Source organism: Phacochoerus africanus, chromosome 1 (assembly GCF_016906955.1).
Source record: "Phacochoerus africanus isolate WHEZ1 chromosome 1, ROS_Pafr_v1, whole genome shotgun sequence".
Lineage (NCBI taxonomy): Eukaryota > Metazoa > Chordata > Mammalia > Artiodactyla > Suidae > Phacochoerus > Phacochoerus africanus.
The window spans coordinates 215290956-215309638 of record NC_062544.1 but is presented as its reverse complement, the minus strand read 5'-3'; the positions used below and the strand labels follow the sequence as shown (position 1 = coordinate 215309638).

General features: G+C 43.2%; 1 protein-coding gene across 1 annotated transcript in view; it reads right to left on the bottom strand.

Annotated features, from left to right (window-relative positions):
- The window catches only part of ZNF148 (zinc finger protein 148), a 124867-nt gene extending 119759 nt beyond the window's left edge, over positions 1–5108 (bottom strand). Inside the window, 1 exon segment of the mRNA XM_047790397.1 lies at positions 4900–5108. The gene's annotated coding sequence lies outside the window, so the exon portion shown is untranslated.
- Positions 5109–18683: the final 13575 nt, after the last annotated feature.

Genomic DNA, 18683 nt, shown 5'->3' with positions numbered 1-18683 from the left:
AAAATGAGAAAAGTCAACCAAGAAAATCATCCCCATTTCTGCAACTAATTGAATTTAAACCAAAACTATTCTTTATTCACTCTACTTGACAATGACAGATCTTCAACATTGCTAAAAATCAAGTCTTTCAAACTCAAACAATTTGTCACCAATGAGACCATTCAGAATATCAAGCCTTGTATTATTTGTAACTGTGCCATCCTAGAGGGACTGTGAACTCCTGGAGGATTAGGACCATATTTTCCTCACCTGTATAGAATCCCTTCCCCAAAAGTACACAATAGGTACTCAATAAATAAATATACTGCACAGAACATGCACACACAATAAATTAGAAAAGGTGCTCCCCAAAAGTTCTGAACACTACCACTGGAAGCGACTGTCAAAACACAAAAATTCTCATTTGGAGGTATACTTTCAATAGTAGTTTTAAAAAATCAATCTTCTGAAAGAACTAAGGATTATGGGAAATAACGGAGGACTGCTGGAGAAATGGGAGGAATGTGGGAGAGAAATAATTGTGGGAGGGAGAACTATGGAATGTATCAGAAAATTTGGAGAAAGAGTGGGTCATTTTGTGAAAGAGTGGCTGGAGAGATAGGGACTTTCGAGATACATGTGGAATTGTAGGAGAGATGGGGATTCTGGGAGGAAAAAGAATAGTGGAAGGGACAGGGAAATTTAGGAAAGAATGGGTAACTGGGGGAGACTGTGGGTGAGCCAGGGAATTGTGGGAAAGAAGATAAAACTCAATTTTCTGAAATTTTACACTGTTATGGAATTGCTGCACAACTGTTTTTCTCCCCCTAAAAAGAATATAATACCATACATCCCTTGAGGGAAGAAACTTCATCTAATGATTTCTTATTATCCTAAAAATGAATTAAATCAGACAGATTCTTAAAGCAGCTAAAGATCTCTAAGCAGTCATTTAGGCCTGAGGTAAGAAAATCCAAATTAAACCAGCCTTCAGCTCCAGACCAGATTTACTCAGAATAAACCAGCCTCAGATTAGATGTTTTTGCAGGGTTGTTATGGTTCCATTCTAATCCATTCTGTCAACTTCCCTTAAATCTAGAGGCCTTCGCCAGTCAGATAATCCCTTTGTCCTTGACTATCTCAAATATACACTCACATATACAATTCTGTCTACAATATCCCCATAGTACTCAGCAATTTCTCAGAGTCCCACTACCATCAGTACTATCAGTGAACATTACTTTCTATCAGTCATTCAACAAGCATTTTTTAAGTACTTAGGAATCAAGCTGTTATGAGTTTTCCTAGAGATTAAAGAAAGACTCAGCTCTAGAGCAGGTTACAATCTAGCTATTACTTGTAAAACAAAGAGAAAATAATTCCCATAAAACAAATACAAGACTTAGTAGTATATAATCAAGACATGAATGCTGTTCTCATTCAAAGTAAGAAAGATTCTTAAAAGCTGGGGTTATTTAAACAAGACTTTGGAAAAGGGAAACAAGATCTTCCGTTCTGTACTCCCAATATCTGTCACCCTGACTCAGGGATGTTGTGCCTCATACCAAATTTCAAAGACCATTATTTGATGAATCTATCATAATATATGAGCAGTATACCTTTCCCCACTATATTCCCAATATATTAGTGATTTAAATATGATAATTTAAAACTACCACAAATCTGTCTCACCACTGTAATTTAAATCTTCTTCACAATCAATATATCCAAATGTCCTCAGAATTCTTTACCTTTTCTTTAGCCTCCGACAAAGTTATCATCTCCACCATACCCTGTCCCTCATCCTCTCCCTCTTATCACATTTCCCATCCCTCCTTCCCTCCCTCACAAAGTAGAAACACATAATACACCAAATCTGTTCTTTCCTTAAAAAACAAAAATTGCCACAGAAGCCTGAAAGAACAATTAAGGATCATTTTAATCCATTTCTCAGATTCTCTACACTGAAACTCTCCAGAAGACTGTCAAGGAATACTGCAGTTGACCTGGTAATTAACTCCAAGATGAACACTGCCAAGCAACTCCTTCTATCTAACCAGCAACCCTTAGGCTGCAAAGATGCAGTTTCCTACAATCTAGTCTTTCCTATAGGTCCATCCATCAAACTTCCCTTAATCATCTCACCCACTTTTTCCAGTCTAATTTAAAATGTTTTTTATTTAAGAATATCAGTTAAAGATATAAAAACATCAAATTTAAAAAGCTAAAATAATTACTACCAAAGTACACAAAGGAGGAGAAGGTGGATAATGTTAGCGACATCAATCCTTTCCACTCATAGTTAGAAGTCCTTTTCAATGTCATTTTGATCTATCAAGAAAAAATATTGCATGCATATTACTTGGAGATCTAGAGAAAAGCCTGATAAGAAGTACACAAATTAATGCTTAGATCTCTGGACAGTAGGACTGCAATAGACAGGTGAGACAGGGGTTATTGCTTTTCACTATAAGCTCCCTCAGGACAATTTTTTTAAATCATGTACACATGATTTCATATAACTTAAGGAGAGAAAAACATTAATGACATACTTCACATCCATTAAACTTACAAAAATTAAAGAACTGATAATACCCAGTACCAGTGAGGGTAAGGAAAACAAACTTTCTCATACTACAATGACAATAAAAATGGGCACATCCTACTATGTAATATATTGAAGCCCTTAAAAAGAACAAGAATCTCTGAAGGTATTGACAGAAAGTTTTCCAAATCTTTTAAAAATAATTCTGGGGTTCCTATCATGGCGCGGCAGAAACAAATTAGACTAGAAACCATGAGGTTGCGGGTTCGATCCCTGGCCTCGCTCAGTGGGTTAAGGATCCAGCGCTGCCCTGAGTTTTGGTGTAGGTCACAAACATGGCTCGGATCCTTCGTTGCTGCGGCTGTGGTGTAGGTTGGCAGCTGTAGCTCCAATTTGACCCCTAGCCTGGGAATCTCCATATACCTCGGGTGCAGACCTAAATAGCTAAATAAGTAAATAAAGTAAAAATAATTCTGGATTATTTCTAGAAGTAAAATTTTAATAAAAGCCCCCTTCCAGTCAAATGCTAAATTATCATCCTCCTTCAGAGTTATTTGCAAAATGAATGGATGACTAAATTTTCCCACCCCTCTCCCAAATTTCTTTCCATCTACCCCTCCACCCTTTATTTCCATCACAAGTCTCTTCATACTACCAACTCCTCAGCTGAATTAACATTACAATGCAATGTGTATACAGTCTTTCTTAATAACAAAAGGCAAATAATCTTCAGGTAAATTTTAAGGGTATGGTTCTAGTCAAGAGTTCCCTCTTGGAAATCTGGTCTGATGTGAGCTCAGCAAATCCAATTGCCTGGGTACATGTCCTGATATGGAAATAAATGCGAGTACTCCCTCTAACGTGGCTCTAGAATCATCCAGTCTCTTCAGGTTCCCCTAGACCTCAAGACAACCAGTCCTGACCTTGCAACTTATGACCCAAACAGATATCCTAATCCTCCATTCTGCAGGCCCACACTTTGTAGGCTGCTGCATTTTTCTTCAATACCACCATGCCTCAATGAGAGTATACATTCAGGAGCTGTGAATGGCAAAAATCTCTCACCAGCCGAGTTATGGAACCAATCCAGTCAATTAGACTAATTTGAGCTACAAATGGAGTCTCCAAAGAAGGGCCACCATGCATGGACTCTGCCCACCATTAATTATAACCCTGTGTACTGCAACCCAAGCTGAATAATATGGCAACAGTTCTCTTGGACCAGATAAGCTGGGCAGTGAAGAAGAAAACCGCCAAGTCAAGTAATTTCCATTCCAGCATCTGCCAGTACAGTGTTCACCCAGCTTCTGGTAAGTGATATTTCAAATTTGCTAAAATCTCAACTTCATGGCCTAGAGAATCCCTGCAGGGTAGGCATGTTCTTTAGGTCTGCATTAGAGATTGTTACATTCACTGGTGGAGGTCTCAAACCAAACCACAGACTAAAGTCTAATTCTCAGTGACCCCAACCACTTGCCGGGTACCCACACTTACCAGATGTCATCTACAGAAGAGCCCAAACAGGTTCGGAACTAGGCCATTCTGGCCCATCTGGAATAACTCTTTAGTCCTTGGGCCAACATTTATTAATTCTGCTACATCTGTCTCTTCTATCAGGCATTCTCTTCATATTCTCTAGTATTTAGCACTCCCTCTTGCTTCAAACCGACCCTTTCTATTCAGGGAAACTCGTTAAACCCCTTCTTTCCTTTCCTTGGAAACGCTTCAGTTCTTTCCATAACGAAATACCTAATGTATCTGCACAATGAACACCCCTCAAATCCTCAAGACTCCTCCACAGCCACCCCCTGCATTCCTCCACCTACCCGGCATCTTTCCCTCCGGCCTCTCTCTCAGTGCACGCTTCCACTACGTTTCCTGCAAGGAGTCCCTCTTCTCCAACCCCTGCCCTTCCCTTCTCCCAAAGAACACATTCAGGCAGCAACAGTGACTGAGGCCTGCGGTGCATAAAGCACTGCACCAGGCTCGGTGGACAAGAGACCTGGTGTCTCCCTAGGCTTTTCACACCCCACACCCAGCACCCTCCGGCCACCCAGTGCAATCATCCCACCTCCTTCCCTACCTCTGACACCCCCCTCCGGCCCCGGAGGCCGCCTTCTCGCTTCAGCCCACCCCCGTCATTATCCTTTCTCAACCCCCCAACCCACCATCCGCGCCCTGCCTCCTCCCGTCCCCCGGCCAGCGCCTGCGTTTCCCTCCGCCTCGGCCGGTCCCCTGGCCACCCCCAGCCTCGCCACGGCTCGCTCCCCCCGGGGTCAGGCCGTTACCGCCGCGCGCTCCCCCCGCGCGCCGCCCCCTCCCCCCTCCCCCCCCGCCCTCCCCCGGGCCCAGGCCTGCCAGGCCGAGCGCTTTACCGCGGGCGGGCGCCGAGTCGCGCGGTCACCGACTGCAGGCGGCGGCAGCTTCAACCTCTCTAGGGGCCTTGAGAGGAGGGGAAGGGGGGAGGGGGGTGAACTTTTGCTGTGGCAGCTTCGGCAACAGCTCCCACCCCTGCGCCTTTCTCCTCTTCCTCCCCCTCCTCCTCCTCCTCCTCTTCCTCCTTCTCTTCCTCCTCCCAGAGCAGTAGAGACGCAGACATGCCCGGCCTAGAGCGCCGCCGCGGTCGCCGCCACTGCCGGCGCGGTGCATTGTGGGAAACCCCGCACACGGGAAGCGCGCCGGGGCGCCCGCCCTTCGTGGGACCAGGACCAAGCTGGAGAGACCCAGCGTGGCCTTAATTCTGGCGCCTGCGTGTCACCAGCCCGGCGTGGTCCGGGAAGCTGGCCCTGAGCCGCGGGTTCCCCCGGGCTTGGCTTGGGAGGAGAGCAGTTCGAAAAAGATCAGAACTGAGGAAATAATGTCTTTGAGATGGGGTCCGCCTCCAGCCTTAATCTGTGCCCTGAGAAGTGAAGGACTCGGGGGTCGGGTGCATTTCAGGCCGTGGGCAAGGGAAGGAGCGGGGACCTAGGTGAAAGGTTATCTGCGAGAATTTTTTTGCCTTTCCAGTTCTCCTTTCTTCTATAGTCTTCTCCCCCCGCAACTTCCAGTCGTTGGCCTCTGCCACCCCAAATGCCACCTTTTCCAGTAGCGGCAGCCCTGCACCCTTGAAACTAGCAAGCCCCGTTAGTGACTGCAAACATATGCAGGGTGTGAACTTAGAGAGAGATCCAGACATCCGGCCCTGGACCCTGTTGTGCAGTCTTACATGGTTTGAACACCCGCCTCACCTGGGACCCAAACCTTCTTGGTCTACATGGCAAAGACTTTGTAATGGTCTGTGTAGAGCTGGGATTGCACGGTTATGTCTCAATCTTTGGAGGCCCTTTAAGTGACCTTATCCAAAATGTGACCTCCTTAACGGTGCCTTCATTCGACTAACATTTGTTGGGAGCCCTGAGGTGCTTGTGCAATGGTTTACAATTACTCATCTTTGTGTCCGCACCCTAGCACAAGGTCAGCCATGTAACATAAAAAGATACTTGATGAAAGTTGAGTGATTATGAGCATAGGAACTTACCTTAGAATGAAACACCTTCATTAAGATTTCTTCATAATAGTCTGAAGATTTATCTAGCGGCTCTCTGCAATACCTAGACATAACCTCTAAAGGGAGAGGGAAAGGAAAAGCATTAAAATATCTATAAAGCCGATTCTGGTGTTCTCCTTCCCTTGTCCACACCCACCTTCCCACCCCTTGCCAACTGAATCTTCATTTGAATAGAGGGCTTTTTGGCGAAACTCCAAACTCCTGCATTATGCACTTGTGAAGGCACTGAATTAGATTAGTGTCTGCAAGGTTAATGTTCCCCAGGCATTAACCTTAGTAAATCGTTATGCCTGTTTAGAAATAGCAGTGGCCCACAGGTTCAGCTTAATTTAGACACAGGTAACTAAGAAGAACAAAGATAAACCATAGCTCCACAGTCAACTCTGCATGTGCTTTCTCCATTAAAAAATATAAATTTTAATAAGGTGACAGTGCATATTCTGAATGCTAATTGCAACAAGACATTGATACAAGCTAGAGCAAGAGTTATCTGGAGGACAGCCTTCTGGCAACTTCTAGCATCTGCAGTGGCATCAAATTCAGATGTTAAAAAACACCTCTGGCAGCAAAGAAGCAGACTCTGAATATTAGGTAAGAGAAAAACTAATAACTGAAAAGGATTGAAGGCCTGGAGATTACACCCAATGGGCTGAGATTGACTGGTTTATCATCAGGAATAGATCTAGTTCTCTGCTCAGCACTATAACTAAGAAGCAACAGAGGAGTTCCCGTCGTGGCTCAGTGGATAACGAATCCGACTAGGAACCATGAGGTTGCAGGTTCGATCCCTGGCCTTGCTCAGTGGGTTAACGATCTGGCGTTGCCGTGAGCTGTAGTGTAGGTTGCAGACGCGGCTCAGATCCCACGTTGCTGTGGCTCTGGTATAGGCTGGCCCTACAGGAGTTCCCGTCGTGGCGCAGTGGTTAACGAATCCGACTAGGAACCATGAGGTTGCGGGTTCGGTCCCTGCCCTTGCTCAGTGGGTTAACGATCCAGCGTTGTCATGAGCTGTGGTGTAGGTTGCAGACTCGGCTCGGATCCCGCGTTGCTGTGGCTCTGGCGTAGGCGGGTGGCTACAGCTCCGATTAGAGCCCTAGCATGGGACCCTCCATATGCTGCAGAAGCGGCCTCAGAAATGGCAAAAAGACAAAAAAAAAAAAAAGAAGAAGCAATAGAAAAACAGCTCTTTAACATGGGCAGAATAAAGAGCACTGAGGAGGTAGTGACAGGAGAAGTGATGATGAGAAGCAAGTTTAAGCCTTTGCTAAGCTAAACTTCCAGAAATATTTCTCAGCCCGTTTGCCTCCTTCATACTCCTCTTGCTCACCTCCCTGAACCCCAGTCCTAGGCATTCAGCCTACTTTCCTTTCCTCTTTTTATTTGTATTTTGAAATAAAGATTCAAGAAGAAATTCCAAAAATAGTACAAAGAGTCCCATTTACCCTTCACCCAGCTTCCCCCAATGGCAACATCTTACAAAGTTTTAGCAAAATAATCAAATCCAGGAAATTGACAATGATCCATTATGTTAACTAGACTACAGAACTTAATTTTTACCATTTTTTAAAACACGTGTGTGTTTGTGTGTGTGCAGTTTTATTCCATGTGTCGATTTGTGTGACCACAAAAACCAGGATATAAAACTGTTCCATCACCACAAAAACCTCAAACTCATAGAAGTGGCAAATACAATACTGGTTACTAGAGGCTAGGAAGGGGGGAAGGAAAAATGGGGAATTGTTATTCAGTGGGTATAAAGTTTCAGTTATGCAAGAAAAATAAGTTCTAGGTATCTGCTTACAACATAGTGCTATAGTTAACGATATGGTATTGTGCACTTCAAAATTTGTTTTCCTGTCAAATCTCATGTTAAGTGTTCTGACTTCAAAAGAAAAAAAGAAAGAGAGAAACATACACAAAAGGAAACTCTGGGAGGTTTTGGATGTCCATTGTCCTGACAGTGGTGATAGTACCAACGAGGGTTTGCATATGTCCAAACTCATCAAATAGTAGACATAAATATGAGCAGATTTTTTGTGTATCAATTATACTTCAATAAAGCTACTTAATGAAGCTAAAACTAATGAGTGGCCTAGTCTCTCCTACCTCGGACACTGAGTTTAGACAGTCCTTTCAGGAGCCTCTAAAGGAGGTCCTGGGTTGCACTAAAGTTCATCAGCTGTGAGATAACTATGGTTTGGAAGGACTCCAGGAAGACATGAGTTAAAGTCAAGATGGGCAAGAAAATGGCAATGAATGAGAAGAAGGTCCTGGGCCAACATGACCTTGGTGGGAAAGGAAAAAGTAAAATAAAGCTACATGATGGAGATAAAATCTTATTAGGACCTAGAGGTTAGCCCTGTGATTTGACTAAATCCTCCTGAGTTTGAATCTTATCTCTCCCACTTAGTGGCTTTGCAACCTTAGTTACTTAACTTCTCTGTGCTATCAAGTACCTGATCTAGAAAATGAGAGAACAGCAATAGTAACTTTCTCCTAGAGTTAAGAATATGAAATGTGAATGCAAGCAAAATATTTAGAACAATACTTGGCACATAGTTTAAATGTTCTATGTGTTGTAGATATTGTTGCTGTTGTTGTCATTCTTACTTTTAAAAAGGATTCGGAGTTCCCATCGTGGCTCAGTGGTTAATGAATCTGACTAGGAACCATGAGGTTGCAGGTTCAATCCCTGGCCTTGCTCAGTGGGTTGAGGATCCGGCATTGCCGTGAGCTGTGGTGTAGGTCACAGACACGCTTGGATCCCGTGTTGCTGTGGTTCTGGCATAGGCCAGTTGCTACAGCTCCAATTGGACCCCTAGCCTGGGAACCTCCATATGCCGCAGGAGCGGCCCAAGAAATGGCAAAAAAAAGACAAAAAAAAAGGATTTAAAGGAGTTCCTTGGTGGCCTAATGATTAAGTATTTGGCATTGTCACTGCTCTGGTGTGGGTTCGATTCCTGGCCCTGGGGAACTTCCACATGCTGCAGGCGTGGCCAAAAAAAAATAAATTAAATTAAATAAAAGGATTTTAAAATGGTGCTGAGGAGTTCCTGTCATGGCTTGCAGCTCAGTGGTTAACAAACCCAACTAGCATACAAGAGGACGCCAGTTCGACCCCTAGCCTGCTCAGTGGGTTAAGGATCCAGCATTGCCCTGAGCTGTGGTGTAGGTCATAGACTCTGCTTGGATCCTGCATTGCTGTGGCTGTAGTGTAGGCCAGTGGCTTCAGCTCCGATTCAGCCCCTAGCCTGGGAACCTCCAGGTGCTGTTGGTGCAGACCTAAAAATAAAATAAAACAAAATAAAATCAATAAAATAAAATGATGCTGCACCATATTTCCTAAAAATAAAATTCAATAGGGGCAAAAAGTCAGTTCCTGCAAGTGGATTGAGGCAAAAGAAAAGATAGGAACTTTTGTTTCTTAAGCCACCCACACCATAGCAGTAAGCAGAGCCACAGCAATGCCAGATCCTTAACCTGCTGAGCCACCAGGGAACTGCAGAGAGAAACTATTCAAGTACAAAATAATGATTTAAATAGAAAAATATCTTAGAGAATGTTTAACTTGGGGGAAAAAAAGAGGGTGTGTGATAGATGGAGCTAGAAAAAATAAGCAATTAAGCTGCAGAAAAAAATATGTAACATTATCCAGAAAATTTATTTCTGAGCATAATCTTTGCCTGGATAATGATATTTATAAGGCTGATGAAATTGGTCTATTGTAAAGGTGCTTGCTGTTTTCTACTCAGCAAATGCCTCTTTTTTCCCAAAGTTTAAGCAAAATGAAGACAAGTTAACTACTGTCATATGTATTAAAGCTGTGAGTTTCCGTAAAATAGAAAGAATGGCAATTGGAAATTTTTATCATTCTAGAGTTTTCAAAGATTTCATACATTAGCTTATTGCCAGATAGTATGATATAACATGGAGATGATTTTTCCCTCATTTTTACTATGATTTATAATTTAAATTCATGTTTTAATGTTTTATTGAAATATAGGTGATTTACAATGTTGTGATCATTTCTGCTGTACAACAAAGTGATTCAGTTATACATGTACACACATCCATTCTTTTTCAGATTCTTTTCCTACATGGACCATCACAGAATATTGGGTTGAGTTCCCTGTGCTTTACAGCAGGTTCCTGTTGGCCGATCATTCCATATACCACAGTGTGCATATGCCAATCCCAAACCCCCAGTCCATCCCTCCCCCCACCACCTGCCCCCTTTGGCAACTATAAGTTTATTTTCAAAGTCTGTGTACAATTTTAAAAGCATGCCATGATTTCAGCCTTATCAGAGGATCTTTAAAACATCTTGTTGCTAAACAATTATAGAGATCAATACAATGAAGGAGTTAGTTTCACCCCAAAATGACCATCTTCCTACCTGCCAGTGTTCAGGACAAACATTAAAAAGCCCACACACAAGGCTCAGCGAAAGAGACAAAAAAAGGTCCAGGTTCCTGTCCTGGCTCGGTGGTTAACAAACCCAACTCGCATCCATGAGGATATGGGTTTGATCCCTGACCTCGCTCAGTGGATTAAGGATCCAGCCTTGCTGTGACCTATGGTGTTGCGATATAAGTTGCAGATGTGGCTCAGATCCCTCAATGCTGTGGTTGTGGCATAGGCCAGCGGCTACAGCTCTGATTAGACCCCTATCCTGTGAACGTCCAAGTGCCACAGGTGTGGCCCTAAAAAGACAAAAAAAAAAAAAAAAAGCTCCTGGATTGCACTAAAGTTCACCAACTGTGAGATAATTACGGTTTGGAGGGATTCAGGGGAAGACACAGGTGAAAGGTCAAGATGCACGAGAACACAAACCTGGAGTGCTGGCGTCGAGGTTCTATTCCCTTTTCATTCCCAGACTGATTTTTCGTAAAGGCTTTAGACACCTTCCCAAAGATTATGCAGCTACATGAGAACACAAGTGCAGGAGTTCAAAGAAGGCTAGGACATGGTCTAAGCTCATGAGAGGCTCTTAGACTAGGGAGAAGACCAATGAAGAATGAGATCATTTCAGCCTAATACACTGTGGTAACAGAGAGGTATGCAGCAGGTGCTTTGCGTTCCCTCGCCACAGGAACTCGCATATCATTCTGATACCAAAACAGTACTTCCCACCTTGTTCATAGATCTGAAAACTTACACGGGAAATTCTGTACAAACAAGAACCATGATGCAGGGCTTTCCCATTTAGAGAGGAATTTATCTCCTGATAATTAAAAAACGCCTAAGCTTTGGGAGTTCCTGTCGTGGCTCAGCAGAAACGAATCCGACTAGTATCCATGAGGATGCGGGTTTGATCCCTGGCCTCACCCAGTAGGTTAAGGATCTGGCATTTCCTCGAGCTGTGGTGTAGGTCACAGACACGGTTCAAATCCCGAGTTGCTGTGGCTGTGGTGTAGGCCAGTGGCTACAGCTCCAAACAGACCCCTAGCCCGGGACCCTCCATATGCTGCAGGTGCAGCACTAAAAAGAAAAAAAACCCACAAAAAAACAAGCTTTGAAGCAGTTCCTTTCCAACACACACACACACACACACACACACACACACACACACAATGTTGAAATGACTGCAGAATAATCCTCTGTACTCCATGAACAAAATGTGAACAAGTAAGGCTAAAGAGAAAATGCAAGTTGAAAATTAGGTGAAAGTGACCTATGGCAGGGGTGGAAGACAGAAATGATAGGTGAGAAAGTGGATAATTTTCTGGTGGGAAGAGGCTGTTTTAACCTTTTGATTTACTAATGGATATTTCATACAGACAACCATTTTACACTTTCCCAAAGATTACACAACTACATAAGATTTATTCTTCCCTTATGAAAAAAGGGGGGAAGGGGACAGCTCAGAAAACAGCTGAGTTGGGGTTTAGTTTTGTTTGTAAAAAAGTTAAGTTTCTTTCTTTTTTTCTTTTTTTTTTTTTTTTGTCTTTTTAAGGCTGAGCCTGTGGCATATGGAGATTCCCAGGCTAGGGGTCGAATTGGAGCTGTAGCCAACGGCCTACACCAGAGCCACAGCAATGCGGGATCCGAGCCGCGTCTGCAACCTACACCACAGCTCATGGCAACGCCAGATCCTTAACCCACTGAGCAAGGCCATGGATCGAACCTGCTTCCTCATAGATGCTAGTTGGGTTCGTTAACCACTGAGCCACCACGAGAACTCCTAAGAAAAGTTCCAATGTCACTGTTAAAGTGATTGCCCAATTAGCCTAGGTGCCATATCATCTGAGTCTACATGTGTGTTTCTCGACCTCTAGCCCAGACAGATATGATATCCAAATAACAGGCCTCCATAGGAAGAGACTGAGATCAACATAGAACCATTAACATAGGGGGCATTTGGTTTAAAAAGCCAGAGAAGTGTTAAAAAAAAAAAACACTGACGTTGCTGATGCTGTGAGCTGTGGTACAGGTCACAGAGGAGGCTCAGATCCTGAGTTTATACCCCAGCCTGGGAACTTTCATATGCCAAAGGTTCAACCCTAAAAAGAAAAGCAAGAGAACTGTATGATATGTTAGGAAATTTCCCATTGTCTTTGTTTTTTAATGTGTTGGTGTTTACAAGATAAAACATCAATGTTTAGAAACTCCACTTTTACTAAATATCACAATCCCCAACACGCCAGATAGTAGAGCTATTACAAAAGAGAAAAATAAAGTCTTTGAGTACAATTTAGTTACTGGAAAACCTTTATTGTATATTCCTATGGCAAATGTGAAATACACGGGTACCTTCGGTCTTAAAAATTGCAGAGGTTGTATGCTAGAATCTCATAAAAAGAGGATAATGGCATCAAAATTTGGATCTACAGTAATATAACATTCAATGCACTGAAAACATACATGAAGTGTGGGTTTTAATATTAATTCAAACATTTAATATTTACTTTGTAGCTACTTTGCACTGAGTAAGAGGAAAGCATATGGATACATATCCTCACTGTGCTGCAGCCTTCCAGCCAGACTCTGTCCTCAGTCAAAGCCAGCTTGTTTATCGAGGGACAACAGATAGATATTTTGACCTCTTTTCTGACCTCTTCCCAGGCAGAGAGGAGAAAGTAAAGCCATCCACACGGGAGACCATCTCTCAAAGAGTCAGTTATTTATTTATTTATTTATTTACCTTGCTTTTTAGGGCCACACCCGAGGCACATGGAGGTTCTCAGGCCAGGCGTCCAACTGGAGCTGTAGCTGCCAGCTTACACCACAGCCACAGCAACGCCAGATCCAAGACACATCTGCCACCTACACCCCAGCTCACAGCAACGCCAGATCCTAAATTCACTGAGTGAGGCCAAGGATCGAACCCACGACCTCATGGTTCCTAGTCAGATTCATTTCTGCTTCGGCACAACAGGAACTCCTCAAATACTCTTTTTGTTTTTATTTTTTTGGTCTTTTCTAGGGCCACATCCGTCGCATATGGAGGTTCCCAGGTTAGGGATCTAATCAGAGCTACAGCAGCTGGCCTATACCACAGTCACAGCAATGCCAGATCTGAGCCTCGTCTGTGACCTACACCATAGCTCACAGCAACCCTGGATCCTTAACCCACTGAGCAGGGCCAGGGATCCAATCTGCATCCTCATGGATGCTAGTCAGGTTTGTTAACTGCTGAGCCACGATGGGAACTCCCAAATAGTCTTTTAAAAAGGTAACGTCACTGGGGTGAGCAGCAATTACTCAAGAATATTTTTGAATGTCTTGTGTGTGCTGAGTCTTAGTGAAACTCATTTCCTCAAGAAATCCATACATTTATTCTTTTGTTCTTCGACCAAATCATTCCTGGATATTTGGTACTATGGTAAATACTAGTAAGACTATGGTGAGTAAAGTCCTCTCCCTCCCTTCCTAGCCCCTTCAGAAGGAGCCTGCCGTCTTCAGTTGGAGTAAAACACGTGAAGAAGGCACTTCACTTGAGGGTGATCCACTTTCGGACATGGTAAGCATTGGCTGCTGGGGAGGACACAGCTCAGCCCCACGGCCAGGGCAGCTTTCCAAGGTAAGACTGAAACCCAGACGGGAAAGGAGGTGGGCTGGGGTTCTGGTGGAGTCCTGGGCAGAGGAAAGAGATGGCAGCTACACAGTCCTAGACTCTGAGAGAGCTCAGTGCAATCAGGGCACCTGCCAGTCATTCAGAATGAATAAGCGCAGGAAGTGGTTAAAAAAAAAAAAAAAAACCCACTGAGACTGCAGTGGAAAGCACCAGCCAGCTCCAGAGTGCCTCACAGGCTAAGCTGCAGCATCTGACCTTTATCCCAAGAGCAGGCTTCCCCAAAGTATGGCTGGGTGGTAAGCAATAAGATTTTGGATGGAGTGCAGATGCATGTTTTTTATTTTGGTAGCTAATGGATTTTTAAATGTATTAGAAACATATAATGCATGCATCCAATATATTACTTCTCTTATTGCTCAAAATGAGGCTGGTGACAAAACAATTCAATTCAGACAAAATTTTAAATATATTATATTCTTGCTGATACATGAATAACCATAAAGGACTGATGTTTGGGAAAAACTACCTGAGACCTAGAGATTGCCACTGAAACATTTTATGCAGGGAAGTAGTAACAGGACAAGACTTCTGAGTTAGAAAGAATACTCTGGGAGTTCCCGTCGTGGCTGAGTGGTTAACGAACCCGACTAGTATCCATGAGGTTGCAGGTTCGATCCCTGGCCTTGTTCAGTGGGTTAAGGATCTGGCGTTGCCGTGAGCTGTGGGGTAGGCGGCAGACGTGTCTTGGATCTGGCGTTGCTGTGGCTGTTGTGTAGGCCGGCGGCTACAGCTCCAATTTGACCCCTAGCCTGGGAACCTCCATATGCCGAAAGTGTGGCCCTAAAAAGACAAAAAGGAAGGAAGGAGGGAGGGAGGAAGGAAGGTAGAATACTCTGGTTGTAGAAAATGCATCAGGGCAGTGTTTGTCAAACTTCTGATTAAATTCCATTAGAGGTTCTGAAATCGAATTTAAAGTTGTAACTTGCAGTTTTTTTCAATGAAACAGGATAGAATAACTGTATCAGTCATATTAAATAAATAATCTCAGACAGCTTCACAGCAGCAATACTTTTAAATATATTATATTCATATATGCATGTGTGTCAGTCTTCACTGGATTACAGTGTAAAACGTTTTTCTTCCTCTGAGTCAAGGTCAAAGAAAGTTTAAAAGCCGCTGAAAACAGACCAATAAGAGGCTATTGCCATAGTTTTTCATTCATTCAGCTGGTATTTACTGAGCACATCTTATATGAAAGAGGCAGTTCTAAGCACTGCGAATATAGTTGGTGAACAAAACAGAAAAATGCCCTGATCTCACAAGATTTACACACAGGTGAGGAGACGAAACAGTGAACAAGTAACTAAATATAAAATTTGAGGGATGGCAAGTTTTTAAAAGCAATAAATCTAATGGAGAAATGTAAGCTCCACATAGGCTGTTTTTCACTGCTGTGTCTCAAGCCCTGAGAATAGGAATAGTGCCTGGACACAACAGCTTCTCAACAAATACTAGCTGATTAATTGAATAACGGAAGTGACTGGTTTGACCCAGGTAGTGTCAACACAAATTGAGGGAAGTGGATGGGTTCAACATATATTTAAGAGTTAAAATAAATGGGGCTTAGAGAAAAAAAAATTTTTTGGAGGCTGAGAGATCAAAAGAAGAGGAATAAGAGCCCCCGATGTGGCACAATGGTATTGGCACCAGCTTGGGAGCCCTGAGACGCAGATTCAACACCTTGCCTGGTACAGTGGATTAAGGATCCTGCATTGCCACAGATGCGGCTTAGTTCACAGCCTGCCCCTAAGATTTGCAGGGCTCGGGGCAAGAGTACACATAATCTGGATGTAAATATTTTATTTTTTTATTTTTTACTTTTTTTTTTTGTCTTTTGTCTCCTTAGGGCAGCACCCACAGCATATTGACGTTCCCAGGCTAGGGATCAAATCCGAGCTGTTGCCACTGGCCTACGCCAGAGCCACAGCAGCACCAGATCCGAGCCACATCTGCAACCTACACCGCAGCTCACGGCAAGGCCAGATCCTTAACCTACTGAGCGAGGCCGGGGATCGAACTCACAACATCATGGTTCCTAGTTGGAGTCGTTTCCCCTGTGCCACAACAGGACCTAAATATTTTAAAGGTATAAATCAAACTAACTTTTTTTTTTTTTTTAAGGGCCATTTATGTGGCATAAGGAAGTTCCAAGGCTAAGGGTCTAATCAGAGCTACAGCTGCCAGCCTACATCACAGCCTCGGGAATGCAGGATCAGAGCCAAGTCTGTGACCTACACCACAGCTCATGGCAATGCCAGATCCTTAACCCATTGAGCAAGGCCTGGGATTGAACCTGCCTCCTCATGGATACTAATCGGATATCGTGTCCTCATGGATACTCGTTTCTGCTGAGTCACAACTGGAACTCCCAAACTAACTTATTTTATTTTTATTTATTTTTATTTTTTTATTTTTTGGTCTTTTTGTCTTTTTAGGGCCACACCCACGGCATATGGAAGTTCCCAGGCTAGGAGTCGAATCAGAGCTATAGCTGCAGGCCTATGCCACAGCCACAGCAACGCTGGATCCTTAACCCACTGAGAGAGGCCAGGGATCCAACCCATATCCTCATGGAGGCTAGTAGGGTTTGCTAACCACTGAGCCACGACAGGAACTCCAAAATAACTTTTTTTTTTAAATTTTTTTATTTACTTAATTTTTTTATTTTTTGTCTTTTTGCCTTTTCTAGGGCTGCTTCCCATGGGATATGGAGGTTCCCAGGCTAGGGGTCGAATCGGAGCTGTAGCAGCTTGGCCTATGCCAGAGCCACAGCAACGCAGGATCCAAGCCACATCTGCGACCTACACCACAGCTCATTCAGTTGATGGGTCAGTGATTGGGATGGGTCATAAAGTATATACATAATTCACAAATTATTTCCTTTATGCAATTTCTTTTTCATGCTTTCATTTCAGTAAAATTTTCAATAATGTTGTTATAATGAAGATTTTCACATAACTTGTGTGCAATTGACAGTAGAGATTCAAAGGGTTAAACAATAAATATAACTGTATTCAAAGTACATGAAATGTTTAATAAATTTTCATTAAAATGTAAATCCAAGAAATGTACTTGAAAGATAATTTTTAAAATGATCTTTCATGTAAGTTTCTAAAAATTCATTTTCTTCTAAACTATTTTAAACTATTAAAATTAATAAGCAAAATACAAAAACAATGAATGAATATCGACAATTCCAATCAAAATTACTTAGGAGTTCCCTGGTGGCTCAGTGGGTTAAGGAAACTATGAAGATAACCAATTCTTTACATTGGCAACCAGATGGACTGTGGTTAATTGTCTGCAAAGATAGCTATCTATAATGCTTCCCAGCCCTGTCCATTCATGGCCTTTCTCTCATGGAGAAGTGGAGTCTGTTCCTCTCCCCTTGAATCTGTAATGACCTCATGGCTTGCTTTGACCAATAGAAAGTGGCAAAATTGGAGTTCTCACTGGCGCAACAGGATCGGTGGCACCTCTGCAGTGATGGGAGGCAGGTTCAGTCTCCGGCCACAGGGGTTAAGGACCTGGTGTTGTTGAAGCTGAAGTGTAGGTCGAAACTGTGGCTTGGATCTGATCCCTTACCCAAGAACTCCATATGCCACAGGGCAGCCCAAAAAGAAAGGAAGGAAAGAAAGAATGGAAGGAAGGAAAGAAAGAAAGGGCGAGAGAAAGAGGGAGAGAGGGAGGGAGGAAAGAGGCAGAAGTGATCGTGCCCCTTGTAGGGCTCAGGACTGGTAGCTTCTGTTTTCCAGTTGGGATGCAGCCACCATGTAAGGAAGCCGCCTTCACTAATGAGAAGCCATGTAGAGAGAGAAGCCCTAGTCTCCGAGCTGCTCCCTCTCAGCCCCAGACATGTGAATGAGGTCATCTTAGACCCTCCCATGCCAGCTGAGCCGCCACGTGACTGCAGTCTCATGAAGAGCTCACAAGACCAGGAGAACCAGCCAGCCCATCCACAGGATGGTAACAAATGAGAGCTCATTATTTTAAGCCACTAAGTTCTGAGATGATTGGTTATGTACCAAAAGATAACAAAAGCATGAAGGTTGCTAATCATTTTGTCTTTATAAAAATGTTTCATAAGATTTAAATTGTTAAAAAATTAAAACGTTCAACTTTAAGTAGTTTTGATCTTTTTTTTTTTTTTTTTTTTTTTTTGACTGGCCTGCAGCAGGCAGAAGTTCCCAGGCCAGGAATCAAACTCACATGACAGCAGTGAACCAAGCTACAGCAGGGACAATGCCAGATCCTTAACCCGCTTGCACCACAAGCGAACTCCAGAATTCACCCTTTTACGGTGTACAATTCAGTGTTCTTTTACTATATTCACAAAGGTGTGGAATCATCACCACAGTCTAATCCAGAACATTTCATCACCCAAAGAAAAGCCCCAACACATAAACAGTCACTCCCCACTCCCTCTTCCTCCTAGTCTTTAGTGACCACTAATCTACTTTCTTCCTCTATGCATTAGACCATTCTGGGTATTCTGCGTACGTGCAGTCATACAATATTCTCAAGGTTCATCAATG